Source organism: Anser anser, assembly GCF_964211835.1.
Source record: "Anser anser genome assembly, chromosome: 1".
In the NCBI taxonomy this organism is placed as follows: Eukaryota; Metazoa; Chordata; class Aves; order Anseriformes; family Anatidae; genus Anser; species Anser anser.
Genome location: NC_139720.1, coordinates 54,829,566 through 54,844,575, shown reverse-complemented (window position 1 = coordinate 54,844,575; position 15,010 = coordinate 54,829,566). Strand labels below are relative to the sequence as shown.

The following is a 15,010-nucleotide window of genomic DNA, read 5'->3' as shown; positions in this document are numbered from 1 at the left end:
TCCTTGCATTTTGTGGAGCAGTGAGAAGCTTACAGAGATGCTTGCTAAAGCTGATAGGAGAAACTAGAAAAAGAAAATGGGGCTGATGAGAGAGTTCATTTCTGCCATATCAGATCCCTAAGAATACGTATGAAGTTGCACCTGTTTCTGTAGCTGTGCACCCCTGACTACTAAATTGTTTTTTTCCTTTCTGAGTCTTGAGGTTTGATATCGATGCAGTCTGAACTGTACTGCAATGAGTTTGCCTTTAGAAATTCTGTTTTAAGACTTCTACAGTTACAAATCTATCTGAAAATGTATAAAATATTAAGGGGCTGGTGCTGAAATGAATGTGCAGGCTGAAGCTGTTACAGGAAAAGCATTTGGGGGGGGGGGGGGGGAAGCAATGATTTGGGGATATAGCTTGTGTTGTTCCTTGATTTGGTTTGAGGGAATTCAGTAACTCTTCTGGAAATATTTTTAATGTGGAGCTACTAAGTGAACTTGTTCTAGCAATGTGGAGCCCTGAGCTTTATAACCTTAGACATGAGGTTTTATTTCCAGCTCTGTGAGAGTAATGGGAGGAGCAGCTTTCCTTTTTGACATTTACTTTAATTCATAAAAATTACAGGTATCTGCCAAAATATCCTAAATTGTGGGGGAGGTGGAAATTGGGTCACGGAGAAAGATTAACATTGAACAAAAATATTTGCCAGCAGTTTAAGATGAGAAAGTGAAAACAGTGCACTATAGAAGAATAGGCTGCCTGTGCTTTTACACAACCACTACTGGTTCATTATCTTAACTGAGAACGAAGAGGGCTGGAGTCAGGCTAATTTTCTTTGTGCTTGTTTGCTCTTCGGCTTTTATACATCATCAGATCCCCATGTCCTGCTCTTTTGATGGGGGGGATACTTGGACTGATTTCAGATATCTTTGTGGTTAGGGACTGCAAGACCAGATTCTCAGCAGACAAGCCTTCCGCAGGGGTCACATCTTATAAATGCGAAAAGCTGCAGACAACTTGCTAGCAGCAGCCACAGTGGAAACCGAGCTGCTTCTCTGGGTGGACAGAGGGAGGAAGGCAATGTGCCCACAGCGGATTTTAATATATTCATCAGTGCCAGACAGATTCTGATTAACAGCAGTTGTCTCTTTCACCGAAGCATGACGATCAGGGACCATCCATCCTGTCTCTCTCTCTGTGTGCTGCCTTCCAAACAAACCTCACCAGTCACTTATTCTCCCATTAGTCCTTTATCAGACAGTGTTTAAACCGCCACTTGAAATCAGCCACCTCGAGTCTATTATTGGCATATCCACTTCTATTTCCAGTTCTCAGCTTCTCCAGTCGATGAACTTGTGTTATCATTATGTAGTCTTCAGTGCCTTCAAAGCCTTATGCTTACTCCTTCCATCTCGGCACCTAAATCTGTTAACCTCTTGTTTTCCACTCCTGGCATATTGAACACCATTTGCAAGGAATGTCAGACATTCAGTATGAAATAAGATATAATAGGTCCACTGACAATACAAAACAATGTGTCATGTTATTTCCTATTAAGTGTAACTGGCACCTTTAATATTAAAAGTTTATCTGAAAAGGACACTTTGGGGTTGAAATTGCTACTAAGTTTTGAGGGGACGGGAGGCAGAGTCTTCTCTGTGAAGGTTCTGTGGTTCTGTAAAGTTTTGTTATGCACAGATATCTCTTCTCCTAATAGATCCTAAACTGCTTAAACAGCTATACACGTTATTCTTGAGCTACAGCTCAAAGTTAGCTATTTCTAAGGTTAAATTTAGTTAGCTCTCAGCAATATTGTGTGACAGTTCATGACAGGGAATAAAATATACTTTCAGTGGAACTGCAAGGAGGACACTTAAGCTAAGTGAAATGTACTGGAGTTGTGGTTAAAATGCAGGAGGGATTTTTACTTGTAAAGACTTGCTACAAACAAGGGTACACAAGAAGTCAAGCCTCCAGAATCTCTTGTGCTGTCTCTGGTAGGCAGTGTACAGAAGCCCTTGGTTCCTCTGTGTTTTCTTGATCAGCTAAATATTAGCTTTAAAAGGAAGGGTGTCATGTATGAATTGCAGCCTGTTTTCTTCAGTACGTGAGTATTTTTAAAGGTCTCTGCGTCAACCTTCCAGCTCAGTCCAGCTTGACAGATTCATACTGGTTACACCCTTTGTTGGAAGGATTCAATTTCTTTCCCTGCTGCTTCCTACTCAACTCAGATTTTTCGAATGCCCTGTGATGGGAAAGAGATGGGTTTGGGTGGTCTGACATGCATGGATGCATTTTGCTTTACTGAAGGTCAGGTTGCTTGTATTTAGGAACCTGCCTGGGGAGAAGTCTTAAATTGTGAAATATATACGTGTGCACATGTATCTGGACTTTACTAGCAGGGTTAAGTTAAACCACACATTTTAGTTACCAATGAGTTCTAATTCATCATTGCTGTGATAGGGTATCAATATAGGGTTGGGTGAGTTGCGGGGTTCTCTGGGTACTGTACAGTTCCTAAGAGTGCATGTCAATCGTTCCTGCATCCATGCTTTGTCCACACAATGGGCCAATTCTGAGGATAATGGAAAACTTGTCTAGTCTGTTTTGGTCTTGTAGCCAGGCAAGAAGATGCCAGCTATTTTATAGAGGTATGCAGAACATATACTGGCGTGCTGCCAAGAGGAAAATTTCTAATTGCTGGAGAAGGACAGTGGGGCTGTGGATTGTAAAACACTGCTTCAGAGTCTGTTTAGTCTGTGGTGCGAGAAACAAATGGTAAGATAATGTTTTAAGAAGTCCATCACTTAGAAAATCAGGGACTTGTTTAGCTTGTATAGGGTTGTAATAAATCAGGTTTTGTATTGCATAGAATACTTCTTAGTTTAGTTTTCCCTCGTGATGAAATAAACAACTTTATAGACTTCATTTAGTTCATTTTTAGGTTTTGATCCTAAATCTTCTGCTTCTTGCCTGATAGTTCCTATAGCTGCCCATAGACATCCTTCATACCATCCCTTTATGTGTTTCCCCACAATTATCCTTATGCTTTGTTGGTAAGACATCTTTATTTTTCTACTTATCAGCAGATCAGAAGATTGGGAAATACAGGGACAACCTGCATATACAAATACAGATGAATGTGCAGATAGCTAAGAAATACACAGGCAGATAGTACTGCATAAATGTTTTATCTTTTATACACAGTCAGTTCTTGAGGATTAAACTCCTGAACAATGGGGGCATGCTAATAGTTTAAGCAGTAACAAAACGAAGGATAAAATGCAAAAAGTCTATCTTCAAGAAAAGAACTGAACAATTTGGTGTTTGATTATAATTATTTTAACACCTTAAATGAAATCTGATGCCCTGTGACATAAATTATGAGAGAATAATAGCACAAACTTGTAAGCAAGGCCGACATAGTCATCCTGCATCCTGAGACCTACAAGTAACTAGACATCCTTGATGCTTGAATGGCATTGTCCAGAATCTGATCAGATACTGAATGGTTTTAACCATGATTGTAACCTCCATCCTAATAATTTGCAGCTCCTGGACCATAATACTTATATATTGCCCTGAAACCCCAAAATTTCACTTTTCGTCTCCAAGACCACTGTGTTCAGTAATGCAATGGCATTCAGCAGCAGAAGAATTAGAGGTTATGACCCTGACTTTTGAGTTCTTTGAAATGGAAGATGAGAACCCCTGAGGTGAACACAAAAGATCTTCTGGCAACAGTAAGGGAAGGATGATTTGTCTGCTGGAGTAACTGAATTAGGAGTTGAGACAGATGTAAAGAGAAGCCGATGCCATGGGAATGGCTGAAACTAAAATATGCATGAGAGAAATACAAATCAACATTATACCAGATTTTCATAAAATGCAAGTTTAATTTGTGAGTCCTCGTTAGCAGTGACAGTAGAACAAATTAGCCACAATAAAATTGCTCAAGTTCCTATTTTTGAATGCAGCTGTATTTTGCAGAAGAACAGGTAGCTGGAAAAGCATTCTGAACCCTTTCCGTACAGGTGTGATCAAAGAACTGATAAATAAGTGGTAGAAAATGGCACAAAAATAAATATAAAAAATCTTTATCCAAAAGTGTATGTCTAAAACTGCACGTTTTCACCACCAAAAACTCCGCCAGAAATAGTCGTTCTGAAATGAGAAAGCGATTATTTACAGCAGGTATTTGCTAATGGGTATGCTAACAGGTATCTGATGCAAATACTTGTTGACCTGATTCCTGCTTAAAATAAGTGAATTTAAAAAGTTTGACCAGTTTAAATAGGCAATAGCAGGGAGAGAGGATATGGGAACAAAATAAAGGAAATAATGAGGCTGCATGATGCTTTTCTGGGAGGTTTTTGTGTACTCTAGCAAAGGTAAGTGTAAAAACTTAAAATGAGCAAGGAATCGTACCCCCTGTATGCTGGGGTGGGTGCCAAGCCTCAAATTTCTAGGTAGTCCTATTATATGAAGATGTGTTGTGTTCTGGTCAGTATGGGATTGATCATCACTAGTTAATTTAGATTCAGATCTTCTAAACACCATAAGCTTTCCTCTGCAAGTGCTGCTCACTTATCTGTAGCCTTGTTGTGGGGTCATTCAATTCTACAAGCAAAGATAGAAAAATCCATGCACTCCCTCATCCAACTTTATCAAAGCATATGGAGGGAAGCTGTGGCAAGGTTCAGCTTGCCAAATGAGAATTCAAAAGGGAGAGGAGGAAAATAATATTTAGTTCTGCAAGAGAAAATATTAAGGAACTCTGCTTCACAAGAATACTTAAAAATAAAATTGAAGCTTTAAAATATTACAACTATGGAAAGACATTTCTTTAATTCAGTTTGTTGCATCTGCTGTTGTAGCTGTTGATGTCTGTTTGTAAGCTTTCCCCTTCTCCAAGGGGAAAATGTGTTTAAATTAAACTGTGTGCTAGAAGCTTGTCTAAACTAACGCTGAGGTTTTGACATGAAGAATAAATTTAAGGAGTTGGCCTTTTGCTTAAAATCAATCATTTCATACAGCAACAACTGTTAACAGCAGTTAAAACTACTGCACCACTCAGGCCAGAGCCCAAGGGTGGGGGAAGGGGAAAAATGATGGTCTGCAGCAAAGAGCAACCAGCAACACAGTACCTCCACTGGAAAGACAAAGCCTGACCTAGTTCTGCATTTCACGGGCTCCTGCAAAAAGTTTAAAGATCCAAACTGACTGTAGCAACCTGATAGCATGCATGTAGGGTAGAGTATGTGATTGGAGAGAGGCAGAGCTGCTTCCCAGCTGGCGATAGCTGTGGGGCTGAGTGGCTGTCACTGGAGAGCAATGAAACCTGCATCCTTGAGGAGGGAGGCTGGGGGGGTATCAGAGCAGGGAAGGAGGGATGAGAGTTAAACGGGAGATGCTGTCAGCAAAGCTCCCTGTGGATTTACCAAGGGTTTGGGTTCTGTTTCGCGAAACAAGCCATTTATGTGCAGATAAAAGCATCCCCAGAAAGCTGAAGTGCAGCACAGCCTTACTTATCAGACAGTGCCACGTTGCTCTTGGCACAGTCCCAGGCTTGATGCTGGCCTGATCTGTGTACCAGAAAGCACTCACCCAACAATAGCAACCTAAATAGTGACTTATCAAGGTACAGACTTACAGGCAGAGCAGCTACCAGCTTCAAAATTCAGGTGTGCTTTTTGCTCCCTCTCCACCTGTGAATTTTGTCTTCTACACCACTCCTGTGAGCACTGCCTCACAACTTGATGACAAGATCACACCGAGGACTACCTACACAAGTGGGAATGCCACCTTTTGTATTCTTCCTCTGCTTCCTAGGGCCAGGGGGGGATTGTTCAGCCTCCGAGGTAATTCATTATGCTGGTTTGAAATAACCCTGCAGCTATTTATTACAGTTCGATATATTCCTTCTTTGGAATGCAGGAGTGTGCCTGGAACTGGCATAATTCTCTGTCTGTGGAGGAATGAGCTGATGTCTTCTTTAGAGAAGCTTTATGGCTCCTCTTTGCTAGCAGACACGAGAGTCCTTGTGAGCAGTGATCTGCTGTGTACATGTCACATGGTAATGTGCTGATGTGAGATAGCAGTGTATAGCAGGCACTGTTCCAGCTCCTATGAAAATGCAGTAGAGATGTAATTTTTGTTATATTGAATATTTTTATATTCTCACAATAATACAAGTTTAACAATTTCTTAATTTAAAAGATATTGTTCTGATATGCAGATTTGGATTGTTGTTTTTTGCAACAATCAGTATTGGTCTTCTGACTGTCTACCTCCAAGCACCACTGACCACGCAGTATGTGCTTTTTAATTTAATAGTTTGTCTGATACAATGGTTTCTGTTTTGTACTTCCACAGTGGTGCCTTTTTGTTTATTCTCAAATGCTTAGTATTTTCTCTTTGGCAGTAGTTGGCTCTGTTAAAATAAAGTGCTTCTTCCAGCATCTTCAGAGTATTCACTCACTCCAGGATGCTCTGAAACAGTTTTCTAGGCTCTGCAGAAAAGCTACGAGCAGAATGCAAAAATCTGTCTGGCAGTGACATGTCTTTCAGTGGAGTGAGTGCCCTGAATGCCACCACTGTTCTTTAGTAGTGAATGATGCAATGATGTGGCAAGGTGAAAGCAAGAGTTGCTTCTTTATCTCATCTACCAAAACAAATGATATTTTTCATCTGTGTCTAAGTATCTCTCTCTGACTGTGGACCTACCTAAAAGAGTTGCAAATGGCAGCTTAAGTCTAGACTTACTTAATGTCTAGAAATGGCTTTAGGTTTGAATTCAGGGGACTAACAGAGGGGACCGTGTCTGGGAAAAGCTTGCTGTGTCCCTGATGAAATTGTTCTTATTTTACTGGTAACTGGAGAGTTTTTCATTTTGTAGTTGGTAAGCCAGAGTCCTTGCCCAGGTCTGAAAAGTGGATACATGCAAATGTGTTAACAGTTACTGGCTTTCATTATTACATTTTTAGCCTTTGATTGTCAACACTTACTGTTGAATATGATAACTTAAATTATAACAGTTAAACTCTGGGCAACTTGAACACTGAAGCAGCAGGGCATATTCACATTGTACTCACCTGGGGCTGACAGTAAGAATTGTCAACAGCACAAAGGTGATGCTGATAACGTGCTTTAATCTGGAGGACTGATGTGCCTACCTGAGCTACCACAAAACTCAGTCAGCAAACACTAGGAAGCCCACTGGAAGTGAGAGAATGAAGAAATATGAGTACACGTAGGAGTGGCTATGAATTCACTTGACCTTGGAGTAGGATACAGACCTGCTAGCTGCCTGCACACTATCACAAGTTGAAGAGCTTCAAAATTTCAAAATTTCTTCAAAATTTCATTGCTTGGGTGTGTTTCCCAAAGGCTGAAAGGCACTGAACATAGTAGCAAGGTGGATGGTCTGCACAGAAGCTTTGTGACTGGGTGGAAAAAGGTCTGACTCTGAAGTTTCATGGCTACTGGTGACATCAGCTCATGGGGCTGGTAACCAAGGATCAAGCAAGGCGACTTGTGGGTTTTGAAGTGCTTGCACCTGGTGCTTTTGTGGAAGGAAGCTTCAGGGTTATGCAGGAAGCAGGGTCTGAGGCAACATCATCCCCCTTCCTGTTGAAAGCCCTCTGTGAAGTAGTTTGGTTTGTCTCTGAAAGGCAGGAAGCAGCACCTGCAAGGCAGCAAATAAAGATGTCTTAGAAAAGGGATGCATCACAGATGGGGTTGGGGAAGTATGTTGTAATTGTGCTAGTCGGTGCGTAAATTGCTTAGCGTAAATGTGATCATGCATTTCAGTGTACTTTACTAAGTGGGAATGTGCTACAAGGACATCTGAACTGACAAACCCGACTGAGCAGGAGTCAGGCTGGCCAGAGGCTTCCTCAGATGGAGGTGATGTTTTTACATATGATGATGCTATATATATTCTTCTTTTATGAATGAGGTCAGTCACTTTTTGCACCTGGGTAAACCTCTGGTGTTCATAACATCCTCTGTCAAGGAGCTCCACAGTTCAACTATTAATTTGTGTAATTAACTTTTTTATTTTATCTGTCAGTCCACCTCTTTCTTCTTGTATTCAAGTCATTCTATATCCGCTCTTACCACCTTGCGTGTGATTTTGGGGGAGGTCTGATGCCTCTCTAACTTGTTCTGTTACATGGTTCTGGGGATGGGTGGGAGGCATGCGTGTACCAGGATATGATGCGGTATTTGAAGTGTTAGCACACCATAAATGCATACTGTTGCATAATGATCTGCTTTGGTCTCTGTTCCTTCTCGTAGTTGGAATGTCATTCCACTTGCTTTTTGGCCAGTGATGAGCACCAAGCTGACACTTTCTCAGGTCTTTTACAAGGCTGTGTTCCAAAGTGGTGATTGCCATCTCAAAGCTAATAACTTGTGTAAAGTTGCTGTTTTTCCACATGGGTGTTGCTTTACCTACACTGTACTGCCTCATTATAACACTTTTTTCAGTTTTTCAGCAGGACTGTGTGGTCATTCTTTATCTTATCAATCCGATTAATTTAGGCACCTCAGCAAAGTTTGTCATCACAGGGTGTAATCTTTTTCTAGACCTTTTCTGAATATGTTGAACAGACATGTCCCAACAGATTCCTAAGGGATGTTATTGGTGACCTTCTACTAAAAAAGCCCTTCTATTCTTATCTTTCACCTGTAACATAATCACTTGAGGACTTTTATCCCATGGCAGGTTATTTTCTTTAAGAATCTCAGGTAATGATGTTGTTAAATTCCTTTGCCTTTATAGAGAAGGAAGGGTTGAGGTTCTCAGGGTGACTGCTCCAGCTGTGCTATGCCACAGCTGGGGTGAACTGACTGCTATCAAATAGTTCTTCAGAGTAATTTAAAGGAAACTGTGATGAATAGCAAATTGCAATCACTATAGCAAATTGCACATAACTTAGATTTAGCAACTTATGCTTTCTTTTCTATTAATAGAACATCAACAATAAGAAAGTTACAGTCTTGTTCTCTGGTACTGGATCAGCCAAGGAAAATGATCTTAAATGTATAGGGCAGTCATTCTGATCTACATAAATGGGAAAAGGGGCTGCTTGTCTGTAAACATTAACTGTTGAGCTACTTTAATCAGAAATATAATCATGGCTATAATCTTAATGAGTTTGTTTTATGCATTCAGAATGGGTTCTGCCTTCTAAGATCTGAAATTTGGAGGAGTCTCGTCTCCTTGTTAATAAGGCCACTTGGTAACCTAAGAAGTGGAATTATGAACAGCACCAGAGCATGAAGCTTGACCTGCTGATAAACCATATGGTGCTATTATATTATAATGATGTCACTCCCTGCCCCCTATGCACACAGGAGCTGTTAAGCATTCATTTCTTAAAACTAAGTGAACCCAGGTGGCATTGTGAGTGACCCAAGCCTCCTCCTTGGGATTCTCTGCTCAAGCATGGTGAGAACAGTTAGGTGTTTATGTGGTGTGAAACAGGTGACTGGAATGAAACTGCAAAACAGACTGCCAGCCCCAGACACTGACCCCATGGGGGAATCAGCGAACAAGATGAAAACAAAAAAAATTATCCCCCTGTACACTACTGCTTTAATCCTGATTTGTACCAATGCCAATGTTATGAGTAGAAAATTTTATGCAATTTTGTCAAAAATAAGCAGGTGAATGGCTATTATTGTCTGACATTAGAACAGGGCATTGTAATAAACTTCCACACATTCAGTAATTTGGGTCATTGCATCTTTTGGCTTGGCTAGATAAATTACTTGAAGGTCATCTTGCCTAATGAAGTGAAATCACCTAAGTCTTGTTAGTTGTGCAACAATTCAGCAAAGTTAGGGTTGAAATGTATTCATGCGTGGTCTAAAGAAGAGCTCTGTTTCCAGAAAGTTACCTACAGGTAGTAATATTGATGAAAGACTAAACTAAAAAATAGGAAATAGTGCTGTGGGGAGCACACCACTTTCAAACCTGCCATAGCAATCCATAACAACATGGGAAACGTTGTGTTCAGGTAATTGTTACAGTTTCTCAAGATAAATCAATGTGGCAAAATTAAGTGCTGGTGGCACCAACACAATAGGAGCAGTTTATCATGCCAGCCCGCTCGGTTCAATCTGAAACAAGGCACTACAGCAAAAGAGAATATTTTCAGTGAATTCTGATGAAGTTGAGAATGACTTAGCACTCTGAGTTGGTTTTTTATTACTGGATAAAAAAATATTTAAGATAATGAAAAAGATAATGAAATTCTCGTTGATTAGAATGTCTTATTCTACTGCTAAATAGACTATTTACAGAGAATGGAGACTTTTCTAGTAACTGAGTTACACAGAGAAAGACCCTAAAAAGGCTTCATTACATCTGAGACAGGATAGCAGCATGCAAAGCTTATGTCCAGGATGACAATGAGGGTCGGTGTCTTGACCAAGTTGTAAATACAGCCTAGAAGAAGAGATTGCTAAGGGATTCCTGTCTCACTCTCAGTAGCTCAGTAAGAACAGTAATAAATCAATCAAACAACTATAAAATATGAGTGGTAGAACACTTCTGAAAAACAAGTTTTATATTTTGACTGCTGTTTTTTAATACTTCATAAATATTGAAGTCGATCTTTATAAACCAGTATCAGCATGCCACTGTCAATACAAGGAAAACTCTTTAACCATTTATGATGGATTAAGGTGCTCTCAGGCAATCTTTTTGATAGAGTCTGTAAATGGCTTTATGACAAAAGTTGCTAAACAATAAAACAATGGAAAAAGTTTACTTACAGTGGTAGCTAGCAAAAAAATGAAGCTTTAACCCATTTCAGCAGGAGGATAGATGCTTTCCATAGGACTAACAATTAAGTATCCATACGATAAAAGCCTTTTATGAATCATGTTGCCTGATTTTTCATTATCTGTTAAGCTAATGCTGTCATTACAGTATTCTAATATAGTGCCTGATTTGCTGGAAAAGGATTTCCTTATGCATCTCCAAAGGCGGTCTAATCAGCAAAGACTTGCATGATGTTGGTTTGGGATTTTTGATCAATGCCTTAGGGAGTGAGCTCGAGTGACAAAATTATTGGAAATTAATCTGCAGTTTCTATGCACAGGCCTCATATCTCATTGTGAGTCATCATCCTGTGATCTTGTGAAACAAACGAGCAAGTCCTGGTCAGGCAATAGAAGACAGACAATTCAATTCTGTTTTATATCAAAAAAAGAGCAATGAATGTGCCCAGGAACTTTAGGAAACGTAAGTTTATGATAAATCTTAGGGGGATCTATGGTATCTGTTTGTACCTGGCTTAATGACAGTTGGTCATCAGAATTCCATGAGAAGGTCAGCCACCAAGAGCTGCTTTTTTTTCCCTGATTATGTTAATATTAATTGTTGTGCCCATGAGATGATAAAATATGCTTTGTATTATTCCCAGTGGAAAATATTTTCTGCTGCCCATTTAGACAATAGCCTTGAAACTTTTTGTGAGGAAAATATTTCAGTGACACATGACGTGAGAGGAAGATTTCATACCTCTCGTGTTTGTTTTGTCCTTTGAGAAGATAATTGCAAGGCCCTCACTGACAGTACTTGTAAAATGGCACACTTCTTTATCTCTCCCCAGTTAGCCTTGAGTACTGGAAGGGCAACATCCAGAATTAATATGGAATCTTTCTTATAGGCTTAACTATTCCAATATGACTAAAATATTGTGAGTGTAGGACCACCACAAGCTTTGTGCTGATTAATGGCACTGTGGAGTAACATGGAAATGTTTTGTTGCTTATCTGTCTGCTTTTACCACTGGCTATCAAATTAAAATGCTTTAATGCATCATAATACAGGTGATTTACAGAAGCATTTGGCATGAAAACAAATGCCTATCTTAGTTTGAAAATAATGAACTAAAATCAACCAGCAAAATTGATTTTACACAGCCTCTTGCAAAGAAGTAATTCTGACGATGATATTGTGGGTCTTAATGGAGCAACTCTAATCAACACGCTAGGTCCCAGTAAGAGTATTGACGATTATGCATTAGCAATGAGGTGAAATGTCAAGATTCAAGATCCTGTTTGTTTATAAACTGAACCACAACCATCAAAGCTTGAAGTCAAAGAGAGGGAGTGTGTGTATGTGTATATCTAATCCTAAACTGTTGACAGTACCACAGATGCACAGAATGTAGTTGAAGCGCGTATGCTATGAAATCTAATGAGCAGTCTTGCTGTTGCTGATGAAGATCTTGTCAAGACTGAACAATTTATTCTTTATCATTGTGGCCATACCCATGACAGCACAACTGTTAATACCACCAGATTAGTTCTATTTTCTCATAAAAAAGTAAAACAGTAGAAAACATTCCACCCACTCATCCCGCATCGATACAGCATATTCACTGAGCAGCCCTAAAAGTTAGCTGCTGGCACCAAATGGTCTTAAACACAATCATTAGCAAATTCAGAGCCATGTGGAGAAGGAAAGGTAGAGGGAGGTTTCCAGCCTGCATGGAAAACTCCTGAAATAGGAGTTGTTGGAAACAGCTTGCATAAAGAGTTGTGCGTATCTCCAGAAGCTGCCCCACAGCATCCTGCTCTCTGTGTGGTAGTGTGTGAAACCCAACGTGCAGCAGGTAGATATGCAGAGGAAGTATGGTGAATTAAAAATAGTAAGCATGCCTGCTTGGCTTACAAGGGAAGTGTGCAAATTTGTAAGACACATGTAAGAATTGAGTAAAATCCATTTTCCCTCAACTACATAACAGAAGGTAAGTACCATCTGCAGAAATGCGAGAACTGTATAGCATATGGTAATATTTTTCCTTCTTTTATTTAAGTCATAGTGAAAGTCTGTTAATGTGGCTTCCCTCCCTTTCCACTTTCCCTCTCGGTCACTTTTCCATGGCAGATTTCTGACAATGCAGCTATCCAAACACATACAGGTTGCCAGTCATGGTTGATGTGCAGAAGACCCCATTGTATGGCGCGTCTTGGATCTTCCACTGGCAGCCCCAAGCCTGGGATGTACTGTGTCAGTGTACATAACTGCAACAGCAAACAGCATCTTCTGTAGCACAACTTGGTTGTGTGCATGGGGCACTCGTGTTGCTGAAGCACAACATGCAGATTTGCACGTGACTTATGGCTACATTTAAATTAAGGGTGTTTTGGTAGTACGAGAAGCAGCTTTGTACGGGATATAGCCTCGTTTCTCATGTGAGAGATTCCCTTCGGGTGATCCAGAAGTGCAGTTTCTTCTAATAGCTGTAATGCCTCTAATACTACTGTCACAGGCTGGTGCCATGTGAGCCCCTGCAACTGTGGTTTAGATAGATCTGTACTGCTGTTTCCTTTTTGACTGCTGATTTGCTTTAGCTTCTCATTGTAGGCATATACTGTGTTGCTCTTCGTGCGCTGCTAACTGGAGCTTTCTTAGAGAAAGCTAGATTATATTTTTATTCAAAATTGTCTGTATAAGCAATTTCTTTGGTAGGCTGATATGCCATATCCCATTAAAGATTACAAAGCAGAGTCAGTGAGCATGACAAGGGATTTAAAAAAAAAGTTTAAATTTATCTCTTGATTTGAGAATGTGGAAATGAAAAAAATTTTCCCTTCAGTAATTATGTTGCTCAAAGAAATAGAGCTCAGAGATAATAGAAAGTCCAGTGTAGTAATTGCTTGTAGTACTAAACAGTTGATACAGCAGGGAGATTTGAATTGCTTAATGAACTGATGTAAAGGCAGATACATTGTGTCCTTTGACAATGATTGTGTATGTTCTTCCACATACCCCATTTGAGAGAGAGATTTTTAATTCTTCTCTCTTCCTCTTTCTTCTACCTCCTATACAATGAAGAGGCAATAATATCCTACCAGTAATGGAAAGATGAAATGTCTGTACAAATCTACAGATTATCAAAAACCTTTAAGCATCTTAAGCGTGGGGAAGCATTTTCCCTCAGGACCCTCATGCTACAGCTTTGGCAGAAAGCCTGTCATCCAATTAGGTAAAGGTCATCCAATTAGATAACTATGGATAATCTAGGTGGTATCCTCTGGCTTTCTCACACTGGAACCTGCTGTGAAGCTGCTGAGTGTGGCTCCTGTACAGCAGAGCTCCCTCTGACAAATGTCACAGGTGCAGATCCCCTTCCCCTTCTTGTGGTTTGGGTGGCTCTCATTCTTCACTCGATTCCAGGTCTTATGCTAGTATTTTATCACTGGCCTACTCATCCAAAACTCTCCCACAGACGTGATACCAAGAAATGTTGTTCTTATCGTTCACTTTCACTTAACTCATCTCCTTCCTCTCTCTACCTCCATCTTCCTCCTCCCTCCCCCAAACGCTCGTTTCTTTTGATATCAGAGAACACAAGAAACAAGCGGGCAAGTATGATATCAGCCAAACTTCTGTCATTCCAAGAAGCTCTATAAACCTCCTGAAAGCAGAACTGTGTATGAAGGGCTGACTGTAGTTTCCCTACAGGACTTTCATTACCGTCGTGAACTTTGGTGCCTAGAAGGGTGGGGGGTTTGCACCATACTTCCTACACACAGGCAAGCAAATCTGCTGTGAGGGAGCCAGAATGGGCTCTGATCTCAACATCCGAAGCCCCAGACTGTGCAGGGCACTACAGACCACACCAGCACTGGGACATGGCCTGACCTTGGTCTCTGAGACCTGTGCTTGCAGAGATCTCCATGGCATGCACACCTTGACAGGGTGAGCAGCTGGGCACAGAGCACTCTTGAAAAATTAGGGACTATTTCTGCCTGGTTTTATAAAGATACGCATCTGGTTTTAGGGTCCCAGGCTTTGGGGAAGGAGGGTTTTAACTACTCACTTTGTTTTCCTGTAAGTCTTTGCAGAAAGAACAAGCTGTGTTCTAATCAGTGCGTGAAGCTGGAGGTACTAGGGCTTGATGTGTTTGACTCAGGTGATTTAAATTTGAGGTGAGAGCTGGGGGGAATGGCAAGGTACTCTGTCACTCTTGCTCATGCATTTTGACCATAATT

The 15,010-nt window shown here is 40.4% G+C and overlaps 1 protein-coding gene across 8 annotated transcripts in view; it reads left to right on the top strand.

Moving 5' to 3' along the window:
* Positions 1 to 15,010, top strand: part of GRAP2 (GRB2 related adaptor protein 2) — a 105,084-nt gene that overhangs the window by 17,061 nt on the left and 73,013 nt on the right. The window contains exon 3 of one of the 8 annotated variants that reach the window (XM_083803644.1): positions 7,799 to 7,894. The exons of the other annotated variants lie outside the window; for them this stretch is intronic. The gene's annotated coding sequence lies outside the window, so the exon portion shown is untranslated. The remainder of the gene's footprint in view (positions 1 to 7,798; positions 7,895 to 15,010) is intronic. 8 annotated transcript variants of the gene reach the window in all.